The sequence below is a fragment of the Leptonychotes weddellii genome, chromosome 4, assembly GCF_054177405.1.
Source record: "Leptonychotes weddellii isolate Sample4059 chromosome 4, ASM5417740v2, whole genome shotgun sequence".
Lineage (NCBI taxonomy): Eukaryota > Metazoa > Chordata > Mammalia > Carnivora > Phocidae > Leptonychotes > Leptonychotes weddellii.
Genome location: NC_138372.1, coordinates 145,990,433 through 146,011,046, shown reverse-complemented (window position 1 = coordinate 146,011,046; position 20,614 = coordinate 145,990,433). Strand labels below are relative to the sequence as shown.

Here is a 20,614-nt window from a genome sequence, read left to right as displayed (position 1 = left end):
TCATAAACTAACTTCAAGAGCAAAGTACCATCAGTCTATCATATTCTATTGGTTACACATATCAACCCTAGGACAAGCTGGGAGGGGAATACACAGTGGTATGAATACAGGGAAGTTGGGGGGGGTGACTGGAGGTCATCTCAGAGGTAGGCAACTACACAGATGATCAAGATAAGCACATATTACTTGATATATGAGAACTAAAATAAATACCCTAAAAGTACTCTCCAATTAGACCATCAGAGCCATAGTCTAATACACCAGCTTAAAGGCCATTTTTTTAAAACCAAGTATAGCATGCATTATTTTATTACTCTTCCTTTGATCACCTATTATTTCCAGAGCCTCTGTTCCATCTGTTATCCAAAGCAACCAGGGGGAATACATAATGCTATTCAATTTGAGTAGTTCTAGATATTTAATATCTCCTCCTTCTCCCATCCAAGAGAGAATTTCTAAGTACAATACAAAGTTCCCCATGTTTTATTTCCCATATCTCATTCCACTATAGCTAGGGCCCACACCTCAGATTTAAATGTCTCCAAATAGGTGTTCCCATGCCAGTCTTTGAGTATGGAAATTTATATTTGCTTGTTTTGCCCATCATCATTCATCCAGCACCACTAATTATATGCATATGCATGTATTAGGCCTTCTTTAAGTTCTCTAAAATAGGTATCAGACCAAATAATTACCCTTATAGCAAAACAAACATCAACTTGTGTCTATGACATTCAGTACTCTCATATATCTTAGAAGTGAATAACTTTATAAACACATATGGATCCTGAAGATTCAGTATAAAGTCACATGTGAGATAGAACCTTGAAAAGTTATGATACTGTCCTATAGGATGTAAAATGTTTTTTAAATTAACAAGCAAGGGCGCCTGGGTGGCTCAGTCGTTAAGCGTCTGCCTTCGTCTCAGGTCATGATCCCAGGGTCCTGGGATCGAGTCCCACGTCGGGCTCCCTGCTTGGCAGGAGGCCTGCTTCTCCCTCTCCCACTCCCCCTGCTTGTGTTCCTGCTCTCGCTATCTCTCTCTCTGTCAAATAAATAAATAAAATCTTTAAAAAAAATAAAAAATAAATTAACAATCAAAATCTGGGAAATTTTCAACCAAATAGCCAGAAGATAGCCAAAGCAATCCTGAGAAAGAAGAAAGCTGGAGGTATCATACTCCTGGATTTCAAACTATACTCTGCAGGGTTTGGTAATCAAAACAGTATGGTACTGGCACAAAAACAGACACATAAATCAATGGAACAGAATAAAGAGTCCAAAAAGAAACCCATATTTATGTGCCAGGAAATCTATAACAAAAGAGCAAGAATGTACAATGGTGAAAAGACAGTCTCTTCAATAAATGATATTGGAAAAATTTGACTGATACATACAAAAGAATGAAACTGGACTACTTTCTTACACCATCTACAAAAATAAACCCAAAATGGATTAAAGACTTGAATGTAAGACCTGAAACCATGAAACTCCTAGAGGCAACATTAGGCAGTAAGCTCTTTGACATAGGTCTTAGCAGTATTTTGAATTTGTCTCCTCGGACAAGGACAACAAAAGCAGAAATAAACAGATGGGACTACTTCAAACTAAAAAGCTTTTTCACAGCAAAAAAAAAATCACAAAATGAAAAAGCAACCTACTGAATTGAAGAAGACGTTCACAAATGATATATCTGATAACGGGTTAACATCTAAAATATATAAAAAACTCAGAATTTAATATCAAAAAAACAAGCAATTTCCGTTTTTTTTTTTTAAGATTTTATTTATTTGACAGAGAGAGACACAGCAAGAGAGGGAACACAAGCAGGGGGAGTGGGAGAGGGAAAAGCAGACTCCCCGCCGAGCAGGGAGTCCGATGCGGGACTCGATCCCAGGACCCCAGGACCACGACCTGAGCCGAAGGCAGACGCTTAACGACTGAGCCACCCAGGTGCCCCAAAACAAGCAATTTCATTAAAAAATGGTCAGAGGATCGTAATAGACGTTTTCCCAAAGAAAGCATACAGATGCCCAACAGACACATGAAAAGATGCTCAATGTAATTAACCATCAGGAAAATACAAATCAAAACCAAATGACACCACCGCACACCTACTAGGGTCAAAAAGATAGGAAATACCAAGTGTTGGAAAGGATGTGGAGAATAGGAAACGCTCATGCACTGTTGGTGGGAATGTAAATTGGTACAGCCACCATGGAAAACAGTATGGAGGTTTGTCAAAAAAAATTAAAAAGTAGAAATACCATACCTTCCAGCATTTCCATTTCTATGTATTTATCTGAAAAAATGAAAACGTTATTTTGAAAAGACATATGTACTCCTGTGTTCATTGCAGCATTGTTTACAATCACTGGGATACAGAAGCAACCTAAATAAATATCCAGTGATAGATGAATGGATAAAAAAAATGTGTGTGTGTATGTATATATATACATACACACATATATACATACACACATATATACACACATATATATACATACACACACACATATACACACACACACAGTGCGATACTACTCAGCCATAAAAATAATGAAATCTTGCCATTTGTGACTACATGGATGGACCTAGAGGGAATTATGCTAAGTGAAATATATCTGACAGACAAATACCATATGTTTTCACATATATGTGAAATCTACAAAAGGAAAGAAACGAACAAACAAAACAAAACAGAAACAGATTCATAGATACAGAGAACCAACTGATGATTCCTAGGGGTAGGGAATGAAATTCAGAGGTACAATCTTCCAGTTATATAAAATAAATAACACACTGGGATGTAATGTACAGCATAGGGAATATAATCAATAATATTGTAAACCTGTATGGTGACAGATGGTTACTAGACTTATTGTGGTAACCCTTTCATAATGCATATAAATATCAAATCACTATGTTTTACACCTGAAACGAATACAATATTGTATGTCAATTCTTCTTCATTTTAAAAGGAGAAGGAAAAAAAACTGTATTACTATTACATATCCCTGTTCATCTAGAAAAACTTTTTAACTAAAAAATATTTAAAAATTCGCTCCCATAAGTAGATTACAATAGGAAACAGAATAGAAGTTGAATTACACATAAATATATACTTAAGGGAAAAATGTGTACTTACTCCCATGATTCTGGGCTCTACTGATTTAGAAGTTTGCATTACAAGGAATACTTCAAAAATACTCGTCGAATTGCATTGACTGATTGTTATTGCATTAGTTCAGAAGCTGAGATTGCCTCTTCGCCAATGCAGCTTCTCATGCAATTAGGTCAAAAGGCAAAAGGGGGTATTTATGTTGACTGGCATGATTAATTCTCACTATCAGAGAAGTAAGTATTACATAATGGAATAAAGAATATGAATAGAACTCAGATGATCCTCTAAAGTACACACTAGTACAACTACATGGAGTATCAAATGTTATTGCAATTTATACAGGCAGGATTATCAAAATCACAGATTCTCATTAATAAAAGTATAGATCATACCAGTGGGTACAAAAGCTTGACAAATTGAGGTGCTGCCTCAAAGCCAGAAGAATCTGAAATGGGTGATGGAGGAGGCAATTTGTAAATATGTACTGTAACCTCATGTTTAGTTTTAAACACCAAGGACTATAACCTTTATCCATTTTTAATTCCTTGTTAGTTTTTGTATTTATTTCTATATTGTAGCCAACTTTCTTCCATAGAAAGGAATAAGGATTTCCTAAGGAGTCTGTACTTAAAACTGGATGCAAAATTAATCAAATTTTAGGTCATCTTCCTTTGGAAATGGAATTTGTTTCAGTGGTGTAAGAAACACTTGTATTATGTTACATGGAATCAATTATTCTACAAGTATAAATAGAGGAATACATGTAGATGGTGGAGGAAAAAATTCATTATAGTAGATAATTGCCACTTGTTGATTAGCTATAATTTAAACACTTCTTAAATTTAGAAGTATCCCTAGTTTCCTGGTGTCTCTGGTGGGAGGCAAGGCCCCATCCTACACCCACACTCTAATAGGTCCTAGGCATATGAGCTTGCGTTGTTGAATCAGGCCTTCCTTACTTAGGCATTGAATATTAAGAGAGAATCACAAATTTCAAGAGAAGTTAGAAGTTATTCAAGTTGACAGAGTCAAGGTTTCAATGGTGGCATTTGCGAGAGGTGGCAGAATTGAGTTTACGGTGCTGAAATGCCCAGAGTGGTGTCCATCAGTTTATTTGAGTAGCCTGTTGTCTGCTAACCAATTACCTTGTTATTGTTCATTTTTTCAGTCTGGTTATCCAAATTCATCCTAAGTCAGTTTTATACTATCCCAAATGATTTAATTCTCATGTTATATTTCTGTTTTTATAACAAACTGTAAGGAATTTGAGAGATGCCCTCTAAATTTGATAACAAGTATACATTTGCCCTAGAACAAGCTTCTGAATATAAACATGAAAAAGTCAACAATAAAGTGAAGAAAAGAGAAAGTTTAAATGTTCAGTTTACATTCCACCATTTATGAAGTAAATATGGGTTTGAAAATTCTCTGTCAAATTAATTTAATGATATAACATCGGAATATATTATGATTGTGTACTTTTTTTAGTCTACCCTAAACCGTCAATACTTTATGGAATAGTTGCTGGAAGTTGCAGCAGCATATAAAACATTGAAATATTGCAGTAGGTAAATACTAGGGCTGTAAAAACTTGAAAAGACTTACTATGGCTCTTTGTTGGATCAAGAGCCAACTTCTCAGACTCAGAGTGGCTCAGAAAATTGTATTTATCTTTCTAACATGACAGGAAATGGAAAACAGCAATGTCAAAAGATCAGACCCCAAAAAAATGTTTTGCTATTTTGCTCAAGGAAATATAAAAAAAATGTACTCATTTCAGTTGCTTTTCCTCAGGTTTCTTGTATTTCCCATCTATTCTTGATCTATAAATATTATTGTGTTCCTGGCTTACTTATGGGCCCATTTTTTATTTATACATTGTTCCTATATGATTTCATCTAGCTTCATGGCTTCAGATAACATCAATACGCCAATTCTTCCCAAATTTCTCTCTAAATCTGAGCTTTCCCTTGAACTCCAGACTCATATATACAACTATATACTAGTAGGTGATAAAACCACATGAAATTGATGGCATTAGATAGTTTTAACTTACAAAAAAAAAAAGAGAAAGAGAGAGAGACAATTTTATATGGTTCAAACTAATCGATATCTTCACTTGGATGCTATATAGTAATCTCGTATTTAACGTGTCCAAACATAACCCATGACTTCCCACCTCTTTAACTCTTTGTCAAAATTACATCTAACCCAGGCTTTTCATCTAAGTGGCAAAACATTTCACACAGTTGCACAGAATCAAAACCAAGGAGAGATTCTTGATTTGGTTTCCACTCATATACCTCTAAATTCAATATATATAACAGGCCCTATTTTCTGTTCTACTTCCAACATACCCTGCAGCCACTTCTTTCCTTCTCAAAGAGTAACATCCTGTTAAAGGTATCATTATGTCTTATCTTGGCTACTATTATGTCCTCCTGACTAGTCTATCTCTACATTCCATCACTTTTGGAGGGTCCAATCTAGTCACAGAAGAGAGTTTCCAAAATGTGAACTACATTAAGCAAATCTCATGCTTAAAACAATTGACATATCAGATTTATATAATAAAAGTTGATTATATATCTCTAAAGCCCTACATATTCTGGGTCCAGCTTATTTTTCTGATCTCATCCAGCACCACTCTTCCCTTTTTCTCATTATGCTCCATTCACAGTGGTTTCTTAGTCCCCAACATGTGAAGCTTGCTCTTCCTCAGTGTCTTCATGGAGCTCTCATCTCAGGTTTCCTCTGGCCTTTTTGTCACTTAGTTTCCAGTTCAAAAATCACACCCTCAAAGAAACCCCTAATAATCTTATCTATCCAAAAGTGCTTTCCTTTGGATAGAATCACTCTCTTATGTTACCAGTGTTTCCTTTTCTTCACAGCATATTATCTGAAATTTTCTGTAGTACTTTTACTTGTTTATTGCCTTTTTTTCCCTATCCCCCCTTACCTTCCAGAAAAAAGAAGTTACTTTACAATGAGGACTTGGCCTATTCTGATTGCTACTGTAAACTCTGCACAGTGTGCAAGGCATCCAGTAGTCAAACTATAAATGTGTTGAAAGAATGAAGAAAATGTATTCTGTGAACTGCTGCAACAAAAAGTGGAGATTTATATTCATTTCTTAAGTGAGTCATGCACTGAGGATTCACTGAGCAATATATTTTGAACAATTATAGAAATATTTTATCACTGTTTTTCAGAATTTCAGAATATTTCATAGTTTTATCATATTTTTATGAGCATGAATTACTCTTTAAGTTATTGTGGATACACTTAAAATGTACAAATCTAGATGAGTTATTGCTTAACTGCCTTAAAAAAGAAGAAATTGAGTTAAAGTTATAAAAGACATGGTGCTTGCCCACAAATACCAGAGAGGTGGCAGAAGAATCCTGTCCCAAAAGACCATCTGGCCTGGGAATACGCTGGTATCAATGTCAGTTGCAGCACAGCAGATAGGTACTGTGCAGAGAAGAGTTAATGTAGTCGACCTGAGACTGCTGTTCTTAGAAAAAGTCTGCTTAGAAGGTTGGTCCTTGTCTGGCATCTGGTAACTTGGTTTTTGAAGTAGTTCCAGTCAACAATTAATTGATTAGGGTGGCTCACAGTGCCTAGACGATTTGTGCAAGAATGGCGACTTACTCCTAAATACCTGCTTTCCTTCTGGGAGTCTGGAATTTTGGTATGCGCCCAAAAGAGAGTGCTTATGTGATTAGTCCCCAGTAAAAGTCTTGGGCCCTGAGTCTCTAATGAGTATTAATAGTAGACAATATTTCATATGTTGTTTCAGTTCTGTCGATGGGAGAAGAGTGTACTCTGTGTGACCCCTCATAGGCAGAAAAGAGCATAAGGAAGCCCACACAGGGATTCATCCAGATGCCACCTGTGTGTTGTTCTTTTATGGTCTAGCTGTGAATCCTGACTGCATCACTATAATAAATCTTAACCACAAATATAAATAAATAAATAAATGACATGGGCTGGTTTGGTCTTGCTTTCTAGTGTTAGTATTCTGGGGTAGCTCATAAAGATAAGTTGCTGCATCTGGCCCCTCCTACTACTAAGAAAGAAGCATGATGTTTATTGAGAGTTTTGGATTTAGTAGGCAACAAATCCATCATTTGGACTTGCTAAGCCAACTCTTTTACCAAAGTTGGAAATGAGAGTCATTCCTATTTTCCCTTGTGATACACTAGTGAAATTTTTACTTTCTGTCCTTAAGTGCACAGAACTTTGGGCTCTGTAACACACTTATTAGTTCCCATGGGAGAATAGTTTCACCAGAGGACTGAACAAGGGTTCCAATACATTGCAATTTGAACTTGCCACCTGGCCACTTTAGGTTCCTAATGACAGTGAATCAAAAATTAAAGAATCTTACTCTACCAGGTGAGATGTTTAGATTAAGGGTTACTGTATTCTTAGGAAATTAGGTTGCTGCTTTACAGTGGTATAAGGAAGATTTTGTTTGGGATGTAAGTGATACCCTGGAGTGCCTTTTGGTACTCCTATATCCTGTACTTAAAATTAATTTGGAACTATAACAACCCAAATTCAGTAGGACTGCTAATGGCCCATAACCTTCAGGAATGAAGGTTTGATCATCCGCATCAGACAGGAAAACACAACCAGCCAACGTGGTAACTGAGGGCAGAATCATGAATGGATAGGAAAAGAAGATAATTATAAATACTGGCTATGGCCACATGAATAGTTGCAGAAACAAGGTCTACAATAGTTATTTGTATTTCTTCCTTATATCAATATAAGCATATCTGGTTATGTATAAAATATTTACTTCTTTCCCTCTCCCACTCTCCTCCTGTCAAACGTAAGAAGTGTTAATAGAAGCTGACCTCATATCTCAAAATTTGAGTTTTAAGAAATCAAGGGGAATGTGGTTCAGCTAGGAGAGGAATATATTTTACACCAAAATGGTTAAAATGTTTTGTATCCTCTTTGGGAAAAGATTAGCATGTTTTTTATTGTTATGAGGGATAATTGCATCATTAAAGATGAAGCATCACTTTGCCATTACCTTTATTTGGAAGTTTTGTATAGTTTAAAGTAGTGTATATATTGGCCAAGGTGACAAGAAATTGATTATGGGGACTTTAAATTATGTTGATTTAGTTTAGTTAGAACTGTCTCCCTCCAAATTCCTGTCCCTTCATAGTTCTGGGATGAGGTTGGCCTAACCTAGAGAAATTTGCAGAAGATTCAGAAGGCGCAGTGAAACAGCAGTGTGTTAATGCTTAGCAAGTAAGGTTAGGTGCTCTTCCTACATATCAGGTATGTCAAGATGGTGTTAACATGGCTTGTGGACCTGGGGAAGCAGCTAAGTTGCAGATGCTTTACCTCCTGTCGGATATCTTCTTTCAGGTACTCCAAATCCTGGGAGTGGTTCTTGTAAAGTTTTATGGTCAAGTGCATCAGCATTTTTGCTGGTTGTTTAAATCATCAACATTGGCAGTTTTACCTCAAGGTTCCAGCTCCCTTTTGCATGTTCCAATTTGCCATTACTCTTTCCTCACTTCATGTCATAGCCATCTTCTTTCCAAACTGTGGACACTGTGAGACTTCAGAGACAGCAGCAGATGCATGTGTTACAGATTTATGTAGACTTCATCAGTACCCATAATCCCATAAGGTTTCTTACTGGCTTGGAATCTCTGATTAAAACAGCCTGACACAGGCTGCCTGGATACACCAGAGTGGCGGCATGGTAACCCACTGTTCTGGCCCATTCAAGCAGCAGAACAAAGTTCATAAAGGCAGGCAGCATCACAGCAGGATGGCAAAGGCTGTCTAGCACTGAAAATCCTAAGCAAGAAGGGAAGAAAAGAGCTCAACAGAGCAGACCAGAGGTGTCATGCCAACCAGCTCTGAAAGCGGAAGAAGGAGGTGGTTCTGGCAGAGAAGAGATGTCTGGGCAGCAAGGATGGCCCTCCTCATTGGGTACTGGTGGTTCCACTGCACAACAGGATTTCCCTGCCAGAGGACTTTTGCTGCTTCAGGATAAGGACACTGGAACAGTACACTTGACTGAATGGGGAAACACCACTAGCTTTATGATGTTAGGTACCCCTCACCCCTTAAAACATCAGTGGTTTTTCACATCTACAAGGCCAGGGATCTGCACACTATGTTAGACATGGCTAAAGTGACAGATACCATCCTTTTCCTCCTTGATCCTCTAGAAGGCTGGGGACAGCACTGGGGATCACTATCTTTCCTGCTCAGGGCCTTCCCACCTATATACTAGCTGCCTAAGGGGTTTCTGGCTTCCCACTGAAGAAACAAATAGATGCCAGAAAGAAGCTAAGTAAAGCAATAGAGAAGCGCCTTCCTGATGACAAACTTTTCCTGTAGACACTCGAGAGGAGGTAAAGATGTTACTCGGGCAGCTGGCTAATCAAAAGCAATGACATCTTGCCTTTCCAGATTGACAGGCCTACCTGATTGCACATGCTGCTGACTTTGTTCCTAGTGAAGAGAAGAACTTGGTGGGCACCTTGAAAATCTCAGGCTCTGTTCGTGAGCTGGCTCTGAATGTGAATAGCTTGCTGCATATCGTTGGACAGGGTGATTTCCAGATGAAACAGATAAATGCTCCTAGGACCCTTTCCCTTTAAATCCTAGGGTGGTCAAATCCCAAAAGGACCAGCTGTGGCAATGGAGATTTGTGCTACAGATGCTGTAGCTAGTATGGAGGAAGAGGAAGACCTTAAGGTCCCAACGAAGGCAGACCCTGATAGACAAGAATCTTTGTAAACAGAAGTTATCCCAGATCTGAAGGAAGAAGACCAAACCTGGCCCATTGAAGAGGAGCTGAACAAGGCAAAATCATTTCTTGAAGGAAAGTTCCAAGTTGGTAAAGAAAGCTCCCAAAGGGGTATCAAATTACCAAGCTGAATAGATTTGGGATGAGGATGGTGAAAGTGATGGGGAAGATCAATATGATGGTATGGAACATGAGGATGAGGGTAGTGAAGAGGAGCAGGGGGAGGAATGTGAAACTGACTATAGGAGAGCTCACATGTGATGATCTGTATGATGAGAAAATGGATGAAAAGGCTGAGGAAAACAATGTTGGAGAAGTACAAATAAAAAAGACTGGAAGAGCCACTTCCAGATGAAGTAGAGACCCCCCTGTGACATGGCTGCAAGTATTTGATTTCAAAAATACAGAGGCCTCCAGAGCTTCTGCACGTCTTCATGGGACCCTAAGAAAAACCTTCCTCAAGATTATGCTCTGATCTTTCAGTTTCAGAACTTTACTAATACTAGGAAATTCATTTTTAAAGAAACTGAGGGGAAAAAAAGAGGTTGAAGGAACTGAGGTTGGCTGATTGTCACACTTCGTATCTGAAGTCCCTGTCTCAGGGGTTGAGTGCTTCAAGCAAGGAGCACACCATTGATTGCATTTTCATTACTACCTGATGAACAGAAGATGTCAGTACTGAATACGGTGGGACCCTGGCAACACAGAGCCTATGAAAGCTAGAAGGGCTGATCTTCCACTGTGGGTTCAGGCTCTTCTGAGCCTCACCTTTATTCTCTCAGCACACTGCAGCAGATAAATAAATTTCAGAGATTTCCTGTCTGCTGACATGGCCTTGGTGGTAACAATATATGGCCAATCACTTTTCCTCCTGCATCTATGCTACTTTTCAAACAAAATAGCAATGGGAGGCACAGCTTCATTACCACAGGCATCAGTTGTTAGTGGATCCAGACAGAATGGTCGTCAAGAGAGTTATTTTGAGTGGTCACCCTTTCAAAATTTTTACTAAGATGGCAGTAGTGCATTACATGTTCTTCAACAGAGAGGATGTGTTGTGGTTTAAGCCAGTGGAACTGAAAACAAAGTAGGGCCACAGGGGATACATCAAGGAGCCTTTAGGTATTCATGGCCACACTAAGTGCAGTTTTGATGGGAAGCTAAAATCTCAGGATACGAATTTCCCCAAATGGACTTGTGATCCATATGGACCAGAACCAGTATTCTGGGTGAAAAGTGAGATTTCTTCAGCAGTGCCTGAAGTGGACACAGATGAATGGACTTCTTGGGATTCTGTCTCATTGCTACTGGCTTGCACACTGGGGATGGGATACTACAGGTTGTGATTGGGCAAAGTTTGTGTTATCTACCTGAGCCTAGATAGAGATCTGCTACCTTTTTTGCAAAAGGCTTTTCTTGGCCTTAACAAGGTACCTCAGTAAACTATGGATGTTTTTCTATTGTCACTTAGTTAAAATATATATATATATATTAAATCTTACCGAAACATCCACTTTCCATTAGGATTTTGAAAGCTGTTTAAGAGACGAAGATAGGAAGTTGAAGTAACCAGGAAACAAAATTTCCAAGTGTCTGCAGACACTGAATCCTATCTGTTTTGGATATGTGTGTTGGCACATTCTCTGTCTCCACAGATTACCGCTTAGGGGGAACAGTGCAACCAGAGGAAGATCAGACTAGAACCATTTAAAGTATTAATCTCAGGGCAGGAAATTTTTGTTGGAGGGGGGTCTTACTGCACTAATAGTTTGAGAACTAGTCAGAAAGCCATAATGGCTGCAGTGAAATGGGTAAGAATGAGGTAGATAAAGTCAGAAAAAAGGAGGAACTTAACCCACTGTTCTGGCCCATTCAAGCAGCAGAACAAAGTTCATAAAGGCAGGCAGCATCACAGCAGGATGGCAAAGGCTGTCTAGCACTGAAAATCCTAAGCAAGAAGGGAAGAAAAGAGCTCAACAGAGTAGACCAGAGGCGTCATGCCAACCAGCTCCTAAAGCGGAAGAAGGAGGTGGTTCTGGCAGAGAAGAGATGTCTGGGCAGCAAGGTTCTTAACCCAGATGCCCATCAAGATCAGTGGTTCTTAACCCAGATGCCCATCAAGATCACTGGAGAACTTTTAAGAAATACTCCTGCCTGTCACCAACTTTGGAAATTCTGATTCAGTTTATCTGGGTTAAGGTCCAGCAAAACACAATTTAAAAAGTAGCCTAGATGATTCCAATGCACTCAGCTTTGGAAACCACATACATAAGGATTTTGGCTTTCTCTATGATACTGGAAGCTAGTGGAGAATTTAACACAAAGGGGTGCTATAATATGATTTGCATTTCAAGAGAAAAAGAATATAGCAGAAAATGGAGAATAGTCTCTAGGGAGCATTGAGGAGCCATAAGATCACTTAGGAAGTTACTGAAATAATGCAGGAAAGAGATTATGGTGCTGTGGACCAAAGTGGTATCACTTAGATGATGTTAGATGATGATACTGATACAGAAGTCTGGATGTCAAGAGAGCTCAATCCATACACATTTTGTAAAATAATTTTGACGTGTATAGAGTAAATTTTGGACAGATTTATACAATGTCAGCTTTTCAACAGTAAAATCTGTATAATCATAACAAATAAAAGGCCATTGTCTCTTCACTTGTTTATAAATGTTGATAATAGAGAAAATAACACTTAAAATATTATAGAGAAATGATAACTCATATATGTATACTACTATTTATAAAAGTGTTGGTGAAGATGTGGAGAAAAAGGAACCCTCATGTACTGTTGGTTGGAGTGCAAATTGGTGCAGCCACTGTGGAAAACAGTATGGAGGTTCCTCAAAAAGTTAAAAATAGAACTATCTTATGATCCAGTAATCACACTACTGGGTATTTACCCCAAAAATATAAAAACACTAATTCAGAGTGATAATTGCACCTTATGTTTATTGCAGCATTATTTATAATAGCCAAATTATGGCAGCAGCCCAGGTGTCCCATCAACAGATAAATGGATAAAGAAGATGTAGTATATATACACAACGGAATATTATTCAGCCATAAAAGGAATGAAATCTTGCCATTTGCAACGACATGGATGGAGCTAGAGAGTATGATGCTAAGAGTAACAAGTCAGAGAAAAACAAATACCATGTGATTTCACTCATATGTGGAATTTAAGAAAGAAAACAAAGGAACAGAGATGCCTGAGTGGCTCAGTCATTAATCATCTGCCTTCAGCTCAGGTCATGATCCCGGGGTCCTGGGATCCAGCCCCGCATCGGGCTCCCTGCTCAGCGGTAAGCCTGCTTCTCCCTCTGCCTCTGCTTCTCCCTCTCCCTCTGCTTGTTTTCCCTCTCTCGCTGTGTTTCTCTCTGTCAAATAAATAAATAAATAAAATCTTTTAAACAAAACAAAACAAAGGGAAAAAGAGGAAGAGAGAGAGACAAACCAAGAAATAAACACTTAACTATAGAGAACAAACCGATCATTACCAGAGTGGAGGTGGGTGGGGGGGATGGGTAAATTAGATGATGAGGATTAAAGAGTACACTTACGATGAGCACTGAGTAATGTTTAGAATTGTTGAATCACTGTATTTTATTTGCATCTGAAACAAATATAACACTGTATGTTAACTATACTGGAAATAAAATAGAAAACAATAAATATAAAAAAAGAAATATAGTTTTTATTCAACCAGTCATCACCTTAAAAGCTTACCTTTAAGAAACAAGCCAAAGGGTCATAGGGGAAGAGACAAAAAAATGGAAGAAGACAAAACCAGAGAGGGAGACAAACCATAAGAGACTCTTAATCACAGGAAGCAAACTGAGGGTTGCTGGAGGGAAGGAGGGTGGAGCGATGGGGTAACTGGGTGATGGACATTGGGGAGGGTATGTGTTGTAATGAACACTGGGTTTTATATAAGACTGATGAATCATAGACCTGTACCCCTGAAACAAATAATACATTATATGTTAATTAATTGAATTTAAATTTTTAAAAAAGCTTACCTTGATAATACTATGACCCATATGATTATAATAAAATTTCATAATCTTCCATGAGATTCAACATATTAACTAAATTAAATATTATAACTAAAATGAATAGATAAATTTTGAAATATCTGAAAATAGATATGTGGTCAAAATGCACAGACAGATATATTCACCATATCAATATCTAAAACAGTAAAACTTTAGAAATTTTTACATATTCATTTGCCAATGAAATACATAACAAATGCAGCATATTCATCATTCTGTTCTTAAGTAACATATTAGGGCTGTGAAATATTATAGCACGTGGAATTTGAATCTATAAAATGACATGAGAAAATATTTATTTTATAATTCACTTTGTAATTTTAAGTGTTAAAAGTGTCTTACATGTGCTCTATTGTGATTATACCACAAAATAATAAAAGTGTAAAAAAAGCTTTTTTTTAAAAATCTGGAAAGAAATCAAACTAAATTTCAAGAGTTAATATTTCCAGGGGCATACCTGGCTGGCTCAGTCAGTAGAGCATGGTTGTGAGTTCAAGCCCCACACTGGGTGTAGGGATTACTTAAAAAAAAAAAAAAGAAGAAGAGTAAATATTTCCAGATTATGGGCTCATGAGGTCATGAGGGATCTGTATATTTATCTTCTTTTGACGTTTTCCAAGTGTGTAAATTGATCACAATAATAAAATGATTATATTTGTAATATATGCTAACAGTCTGTCCATAAAGAAAAGTCAAGCTAATAAATTCACAATTAACTTTACACTGATATTAAGAGAAATAAAGAAATCTACATACAAACCCAATAGTTATATGTGTTTTGTTTGAATATTTTCTTCCAATACAAAGGAGAAAGCAAGATAAGCTTCAATTGAAACTTCAGTAAATCTAATGTTCTCATTTCTAAGACAATTTTATTGAAGTGATAATAGTTATTCATTCTGTAATGAAAATAATGCCACTGTTTTTGGAAATGTAGCTGAATAAACATGTATAAATAATTTTAAGTGATAGAATTATATGTTTTATACTCCCAAGGGAATAAACACTCTCTTTCAAGAAATTTATGGGGCTTCTTTGCAAGAAACCTGAAGAAATTTTTAATTCAAGGAAGTAGTGTTAGAAACAGCATAAGATGCATTTGAAATCATAAAATAATCTGATGATTACAAATTGAACAAAAAATAAGATCAATTCACTTTTCATTGGTGTTTGATTATATTTCTATATGACCAAGGTTTCTGACAATATCTTAATATGTCACAAAACTTCCCATTGATGGACCATGTCCTACTGAAGCTTAAGGTTCAGTAGGGATGATGGCAGAAGACATTAATCGAAGATTTCATATATCTTTACCATGTGTGATAAGTCATTACTGAAGGCAATTATGTCACACTTGCTGGTGAAATAACAAAAGGAGAGTGGGAGAAGATGATTTTGTAGTGTGTATGAGAAGGGAGAGGAAGAGTGAGTGAGTAAAGCATGAGCAATGTTCTAAGCAGAAGGCAAATGCATTATAATAGTGAGGAACTTGGATAATTGAAGGAACTGAAAGAGAACCAATGCTAGCAGAACCCAGGAAGTAAGAAACCCAACTATGTAGGGTCATGGAAGCCAGCAGAGATATGAATCCTTATAGGCTAAGAGTATTGGAAATGGCATGATTAAATCTGCATTTTTAGAAGACAACTTTCACTGCACTGTAACAAGCAGTTTGGGAAAAGACAAGAACAGGTAAAAGGTCAATTGGGAGTATGCAGACAGACAGAAACTTGGACTTGATTGTAGACCTAGAGAAGATTGAATAGGTTCAAGGAATATTCATGTGGTAAGATCAAATAAATCTGGATATAGATTTGTTTTGAGAGCTGGGAATAAAAGGGATTCTGGCATGAAACAGGTGGATATTGCTCCTATTTATTGGAAATTAAGTTTGGGACTGATAGATCGGAAGTGGCCAGATTGTGGATTTTGAGATTTTGAGGTGAACTAACCTTTTCTTTTTAGTATAACAAGTAGGTTAATAACTGTGCATTAATGATGAATAAGAAAATATACTAGAATAAAGTTTATAGAATATTTAGAAGAATAATCCATAGAACATTTAGAAGAATAATCCATTTTCCATTGGTGGAAAAATTAAAAAAAATTATGTATAATCATCCTACATTAATTTTATAATCTCCTAATGTAATAGCTATAGAATAAAACTATACTGCATTAATTAATTGTGTTGTATATAGATATAATGTGTTATAAGTATATAGAATAAAATGTGCTTAATAATCTGTTTTCATGGGTTTATTCTCATACATCTTAAGTGCCCTTCATCATAAACATACAGAAATAGGAAACATTAAAAAAATTTATGGTCTCTAAATTACTAATATCTTTTATTTTATAAGGGAAACAGCTGTGGTCACTAAGTATGGATTGTATTTTAGTTTTGGTACATACCCATTTTTTCCCACTCTAGTTGAAGAAAAACCACAACCACTTAGCCTCATTTATTGTTTGTTATGAAAAGCAAGAAAATAATTGTGTTTTGATTAATAATTATCTTTTAAGTGTGTACAAGTGAGGTGAAAAACAGTAGGACAGAGAGGCACAGCATGTCTAATTGAGAAAACTGCATGATCTACAATATTGTGTTATACCAGAAGATAGACTAAAATCAATTTAGCTGAAAATTGGAGGACTGACTACTCAAAAGTAAGGATGCATAAGACTAACATCTAGTCAATAATGTTTTTCAGAAGAGCAAAAACACAAAACAGTCATCTTTTCACTTCTGAAAAGTTCAAAAGGTGATAAAAATTGGAGCTATAGATAGTAAGTTGTACAATAAAGCCTGGGAATGATATCCTTGCAGACCCTGGCAACCACCATTCTACTCTTTGGTTCTATGAGTTTGACTATTTTAGATTCCATATAGATATATGAGATTATGCAGTATTTGTCTTTCTTTGCCTGCTTAATTTCACTTAGCATAATGTCCTCTTTATTCATCCATATTGTCAAAAATGGCAAAATTTCCTTATTTTTAAGTCTGAATAATAGTCTATTGTGTGTGTATATATATATATATATATATAATAGTCTATTGTGTGTGTATAGATAGGTAGATAACATTTTCTTCATCTGTCAATGGACATTTAAGTTGGACATTTCTTGGCTATTGTGAATAACGCTGAAATGAATATCAGAATACAGATATCTTTTTGAGATCCTGATTTCTATTTCTTTTGATATATACCCAGAAGAGGGATTCTTGGATCATATGATAGTTCTGTTTTTCATTTCTTGAGGAATCTCCATAGTGTTTTCCATGATAGTTGTACAAATTTACATTCCCATCAAACTTGTACAAGGATTCCCTTTTCTCCACATCCTCAACAACATTTGTTACCTTTTGACATTTTGAAAATACTAACAGGCATGAGATAATATCATTTTGATTTGCATTTTTCAGATGATTACTGATGTGGAGCACCTACTCATATACCAGTTGGCCATATCTCTGTCTCCTTTGGAGAAATGTCTATTCAGGTCATTTGCCCATTTTTAATTTTTTTTTTTTGAGGGGGGAGCTATAGATCTGTATGAGTTTCTTATATATTTTGGATATTAATTCCTTATCAGATGTGTGGTTTACAAATATTGTCTCCCATTACATAGGTTGCCTTTTAATTTCTGTTGATTGTTTTCTGTGGAGAAGCTCTTTAGTTTGCTGTACTCCCACTTATTTAATTTTGTTTTCTTTCCTGTGCATTTGGTGTCAACAAAAATTGAGAAGACCAATGTCAAGAAGTCTTTTTCACTACGTCTAATTTTTCTCTATTGTTTCAGGTCTTACATTTAAGTCTTTAATTCATTTTGAGGTGATTTTTATGTATGCTGTAAGATATGGGCCCAGTTTCATTATTTTGCTTGTGGATATATGGTTTTCCCAACATCATTTATTGAAAAGACTATTCTTTCCCCATTGGGTGTTTTTAGCACCCTTGTTAAAGATCAATTGGCTGTCAATGAATATTTTTATTTCTGTAATCTCTATTCTGTTCTATTTGTCTATATTTCTGTTTTAATAACTATAGCTTTGTAGCATAATTTGAAATCAGGAAGTATGAGGCTTTCAGATTTGTTCTTTCTCAAGATTGCTTTGGCTCTTTAGGGCCTTTTGTGGCTTCATTCAAATTTTAGAACTTTTTTTTTCTATTTCTGTATAGAATGCCTTTGGGGTTTTGATCCAGATTGCATTGAATCTGTAGATCATATTGTATGGGTAAAATGGGCATTTTAACAATATTAATTCTTCCAATCCATGAACATGGCATGTCTTTCTATTGATTTGTCTTCTTGAATTTCCTTCTTCAATGTTTTATAATTTTTAGTGTGCAAATTTATCATCTCTTTGTTTCAGGTTTTTCATAATCTATCATCTCTTTGTTTCAGGTTTTTCATAAATATTCGATTCTTTTTTGTTGCTATTGTAAATGGAATTTTCTTAATATTCTTTTCAAATAGTTCTTTGTTAGTGCATAGAAATGCCACTGATTTTGGTATGCAAATCAATGTGACACACCACATTAACAGAAATGAAAGATAAAAACTATATAATCAATTCGATAGAGGCAGACAAAGCATTTGACAAAATTCAACATCCATTCATGATAAAAAGTCCCCAAAAATATGTATAGAAAGAACTTAACTAAATGCAGTAAAGTCCATATATGTAAAACCTAAAGCTAACATTATAGTCAATGCAGAACAACTGAAAACTTTTTCTCAAGGATCCAGTACAAGGCAAGGATGCTCATTCTTACCACCTCTATTCAATATAGTGCTAAAAGTTTTAGCCAGAACAATTAGACAAGAAAGAGAAATAAAATGTATCCACCCTGGGGGAAAAAAAAGAAATTATCTGTTTGAAGATGACATGATCACATATGCAGAAAAACCTAAAGCCTCAACAACAACAAATCTACTAGAACTAACAAAAGCTGCAAGATAGAAAATCAATATAAAAAATTAGTGGCATTTCTTGGGACACCTGGGTGGCTCAATCTGCTAAGCATCTGCCTTCGGCTCAGGTCATGATCCCAGGGTCCTGGGATCGAGTCCTGCATTGGGTTCCCTGCTCAGCGGGGAACCTGCTTCTCTGTCTGTCTGCTGTTTCCCCTGCTTGTGCTCTCTCTCTCTCTCTAATAAATAAATAAAATCTTTAAAAAAAATTAATGGCATTTCTTGTCTATACTTTTAAATGCTGAAGTGATTCAGTCCTCAGAACTCTTTTCTCCTGTATCTACACTCACTGCCTAGGAGCTTTTGTTGAGGCTTCACCTCAAACCTCATCTCCTATTAAACCTTAGAAATTAGCATCACCATTTACTAGGTTATATAATATCGTGAAGTCTACCTTGACACTTTTTTCCTTCCAAGCCATATTTATTCAGCAAAACTAGGATTCTACCTTTGAAACATATCTTTCTTAATAGATTTCTTCATTTCACTTTGTTATTCCATATTTTTTCCTAAATTTCTAATTGCTTATTTCCAATCTTTCAACAAATTTTCATTTCTCTCCTGCCCTTCCATATTTAGTGCTTCTCAGAGTGTTACTCTAGGCACACCTTTATTATTACTTTGTATATTCTTCCCTGCTCTTTCATAATATCAAATAACAACTAAGTTCTGATAGTCCTTGAATCTATATCTCCAAGGCAAAGACTGTCCACCTAAGATGTGTGTCCACTCTCCTCCTGAGACTGTCTTCTTGTGTATTTTATAGATAGCTAAAAGTGATACAACATCTAAAATTTATTGAGTACTTAGGCACCTGCACCTGGCACTAATCTAAATGCCTTACTCTATTATCTCCTGCAACGATCCGGTAACCCTGTGACTTGTACCTATCAATATCCCTCCTTGACAAACAAGACAGAGAGAGGTTCAGTAACACACCCAGAATCCACAGCTAGTAATTGACAGTCCTGGATAATACACCCAGCAATTAGGGCCCAGGAAGAACATGCACAAAAGAGGCCCTCTTAAAATATGAACAAAAATCAATTCATCTTCTCACCCCAGCCCAGTCCACTTTTCTCCAGAATTCATTATCAGAAAGACAATCTCCATGGTTGTTTTAGCGAGGAAACCTGGGCTATAGTCTCCCCATTCTCTCCCTATAGTCTCTCAATCCATACACTACCATATCACCATGTCTTGTCTATTTTAATGCCTGTTTGTTATTTAAATTTATTCATTTTTCTTCCAAAGTCAGATAACTGTCATTTTTTAAATTTTCACAGCCTTTCAACCAATCTCTCTGACATCAGAGTAGACCACCTACTATCCCTTTTCTAAACCCCGTCAAAATAATTTTAATAGAATATTCCCATGTCTCAGCTTTTAACATTTTGATGGATGTGCTCCCTAATTAAAGTAAAAAAGTAACAAATGTAGCTTATTAGGTCTGCATGATCTGGTTCAATTTTAATTCTGCAGCCTCTTACTATTGTCTCCTATGCTTTAGAAAGAAGGGCATGGTTTGGGGCGCCTGGGTGGATCAGTCGTTAAGCATCTGCCTTTGGCTCAGGTCATGATCCCAGGGTCCTGGGATCGAGCCCCGCATCGGGCTCCCTGCTCAGCGGGAAGCCTGCTTCTCCC

General features: G+C 36.5%; 1 pseudogene; it reads left to right on the top strand.

Annotated features, from left to right (window-relative positions):
* The first annotated feature begins 8,332 nt into the window (after positions 1-8,332).
* LOC102747060 (pre-rRNA-processing protein TSR1 homolog pseudogene) lies at positions 8,333-11,266 on the top strand (annotated as a pseudogene).
* The last annotated feature ends 9,348 nt before the right edge of the window (positions 11,267-20,614 follow it).